Source organism: Euprymna scolopes, chromosome 19 (genome assembly GCF_053919585.1).
Source record: "Euprymna scolopes isolate OS-2025 chromosome 19, ASM5391958v1, whole genome shotgun sequence".
Lineage (NCBI taxonomy): Eukaryota > Metazoa > Mollusca > Cephalopoda > Sepiida > Sepiolidae > Euprymna > Euprymna scolopes.
The window spans coordinates 143,418,752-143,422,046 of record NC_136500.1 but is presented as its reverse complement, the minus strand read 5'-3'; the positions used below and the strand labels follow the sequence as shown (position 1 = coordinate 143,422,046).

General features: G+C 36.6%; 1 pseudogene; it reads left to right on the top strand.

The window, feature by feature from the left end:
• Positions 1-239: 239 nt before the first annotated feature.
• On the top strand, positions 240-358 carry LOC145240617 (5S ribosomal RNA; annotated as a pseudogene).
• The last annotated feature ends 2,937 nt before the right edge of the window (positions 359-3,295 follow it).

Here is a 3,295-nt window from a genome sequence, read left to right as displayed (position 1 = left end):
TGTTGAATTTTATTTTACTATTGCACATTTTATCTCTTGCATATTTTTCTTGCCTGCAACCAGACAGATCCGTGTTTTCTATTTTTTTTTTTCACACCACTTCTCTGACATTTTACATAGATCTCATCATTTTGCGTTAGCTTTTTTCCGTATGTTAAAAACTGCGTTATTTTTTTTTCTCATTCTTGTAATCTATTTAGCTGATAACGGAATAATTTTCTTGTTGGTAATTATCGCTAAAATACGGTATAATCACCTTGACACACCGGTTCCCGTCAGATCACCGAAGTTAAGCAACGTTGAGCCTGGTCATTACTAAAATGGGTGACCAATTTGGGAATTCCAGGTGCTGTATGTAGGAGGACGTCGACACCTCCCTGCAAAAAGTTGCAAAAACCTAACGTCGTCATCACCTCTAATGGGGATATACATGCGACTGGGGACCGCTTGTGAATTTCATACTCCCACGAAACTTCCTCCTTTGGAGGAAGCCGATTAAATCCTGAATAGGGTTGGTGCTGACTGGACAATTATCGCTAAACGTAGTATAAACAAGCGTTTTCGCATAAAGACGACCGGATTTTAATTGAGAAGTTCGAGCTACACATTTAAGGAGTACAAGTGACCCCAAACTTGAGTAGAAAAACAGCGTGATTTCCGGGTGAATATTTTTTTTATCTTTTGACATGCGAAATTCCAAGTAGAAAAGTCGTGTTTAGAACACTGCCCCCATTTTTTTTTATTAAGTTATACGTTTATATATATATATATATATATATATATATATATGTATGTGGTTCTCTTTTATTTACGCAAGTAAATCTTCGATATGATATTTTCTGTGAATGTCTTTCTTGTTAAATCAACCTTTTTATATACAAAAAATGGGTTTGTGTGAGTAGACCAGCAAGAGCCTTCATTCTCGGCGACAACGATACGGGTGTATAAATGTTTATACACAGGTCGATAAAGGAATATAAAAAAACAAACATAGTATTGCTTTATTAATTGCGACCATATATCTACTTGAGAAGCTTTGTCCGTCGAGCTGTCGAGCTGTCGAGCTGTCGATCACGCTTTCATTAGTTTGTTAAATATGAATTCTTAGATGCATTCGGAGACAATCAACTATTATAGTTCACGAGGACGAGACTAGTGTATAATAGTGTAACATGTGTTAAAATGTAGTCACTGGGGACCCAACACGTTGTAGCTTTCATCACAAAGGAGACAAAGACAAATGGTTAGGATAGATATTCAACTAGCTGTTTGAGGTCTTAATAAAATCCCTTTATTTTCCATTCTCCTGCAACGCGTGACTTCTCATTACGGCTGTGACGCCAACCACGTCTCTAACATGATCGTTCCCACCTCGAACGTAATCCTTGTCCTATCTGCACACACCTTCTTTTAATATCTTTTTTCTTCTTTTTTCATCGCCGTGACGCCAGTTCGCACAAAGCTGGGCATTTGTATACAGCTGCCATACGCACGACGGCGCTCTGTTACAATAGTATATTGAATGTATAGCAATACATAGCTTATATAAATTTATTGAAATCGAAGTGTTACTATAGTAAACTGTCCGCTTTTACGGGTTGCAAACAAAATATTAAATATTTAATACAAAGTTTGTTTTTGCAAAGCTTTCTATCTTTTAAACACTAAATGTTGCCCAATCTATGAAACCTAATGCGTCATAGATGTTAATGTTATATATTAGGGACTCTACGTCAGTGGCGTTTAAGTTAGCCAGTATGAATTTTTACAAGGGTCACATTGAGTGCATGATAATCCAAATCAGTGAAATAGTCTATATCTATATATCTATAAAAGTGAACGTGTTGCTGTCTCTCTCTCTCTCTCTCTCTCTCTCTCTCTCTCTCTCTCTGTGTATGTGTACATTTCCCTACGATATAACTCTGTCAATTTTAAGTCTACAGACTCGAAATTTGATATACAGAGTACTGAGATTTGGGAAAATCTTTCTGGTCGGTTTTCGGCCAGAAATTTGGCTGTTAAGGGGTCAAAGTTCAACAATTTGACATTTGAGAACTCTACCAAACTCCTTCGACCATTTTGGGTCCAAGCACTTAAAATTTTCGATATAGGTTCCTTAATAACTTGATTTGAGCCTAAAAAAATAAATTTTAAGAGGTCATAATTTGGGTTAAAGTTTTTAAAAATTGACCGCTTTTTATTTTGCTCAACATACATCTCTAAACACCAGGGCAACACCGGGCTGAAATGCTAGCATATCTATAAAAGTGAAAATGTATGTCTATCTTTACTCTATGGTAGTTAAGAAAGACTATTATACAAAAAGGCATTACTTTACATACTCACACTTTTTAATATATACATACGCACATAAGCTTATGAACAGTACATAGGGCCCGAGCAAAGCCGGGCGAAACTGCTAGTATATCTATAAAAGTGAACGTGTCTGTGTGTGTGTGTGTGTATGTGTGTGTGTGTGTGTATCTGTCTGTCTGTCTGTGTACATTTTTCAATAACTGTGTCAATTTTCAGTCTACAGACTTTGATATACAGGGTACTGAGATATGGCAAAATCTTTGTAATCCGTTTTCGATCAGAAATTTGGCTGTTAAGCGATCAAAGTTCAACGATTTGACCCTTAAGAACTCTACCAAACTACTCCGTCAATTTTGGTTATAAACACTTGAAATTTTGGATATAAGTTACTTGGACATGGATCTAACTTTATAACTCGATTTGAGCCCAAAACAATAAATGTTAAGGGGTCATAATAGGGTACAAATTAAAAAAAAAAATTGACCTCTTCGGTCTCTACCAAATTACTCCGATAATTTCTGGTCCAAACATTTGAAATTTTACATAAAGGGTATTCACAGATAGGGCAAGCTTATTAATCGGTTTGTGCCGAAAATTTGAGCTACCAATATATAAATGTGTGTATGTATGTATGTTTGCATATCTGCCTAGAATTTTCGACAGAGGCGACGGATTTTCGCAATATCAGTATATTTGAAACTCGACCCTTCAGACTAAAAATGCCGAAAAATTGGCTAAAAGCATTAATGTCTTCACCCTCAACTAGGCATTTATCTACAGGGAGTGGTTGCGTTTTTCGCCGATATTTTAAAAAGTTACCCCCATCTTTTCGATTGTTCTAGCCATTAATTTAAACCTACTTTACTTCCGCACAGACGTCACTTTATTTCCTCCTTCGCAGTACGGGTTCGAGCCTGCCTTCCTACTACCACTTTTTTTTTTGCTCAACACACACCTCCAAACACCCGGACAACGCAGG